This window comes from Corvus brachyrhynchos, unplaced genomic scaffold (assembly GCF_000691975.1).
Source record: "Corvus brachyrhynchos isolate BGI_N302 unplaced genomic scaffold, ASM69197v1 scaffold26, whole genome shotgun sequence".
Lineage (NCBI taxonomy): Eukaryota > Metazoa > Chordata > Aves > Passeriformes > Corvidae > Corvus > Corvus brachyrhynchos.
This window is the reverse complement of record NW_008239324.1, coordinates 5,218,070-5,218,297: the sequence shown is the minus strand read 5'-3', so window position 1 is coordinate 5,218,297 and position 228 is coordinate 5,218,070.

Here is a 228-nt window from a genome sequence, read left to right as displayed (position 1 = left end):
GCCTTTTTTCCCCACCACAGCCCCGGGGAAAGGCTCGGTGGTGCCAGTGCCAGGCAGGATGTGCCCCCAGCAGCCTGGGGATGGCAGGTGCCTGCAGTCTCCTCTGGTGGGTCACTCCAGATTGGGTTGGCCTCGGACTCTTGTGCTCCCCAGCACAGGACCACGCAGCTGGAGGAGGCTCTGCTGTGAGAGGCTGCGTGGGAAGGCACAATGAGGATGTGTGTGAGC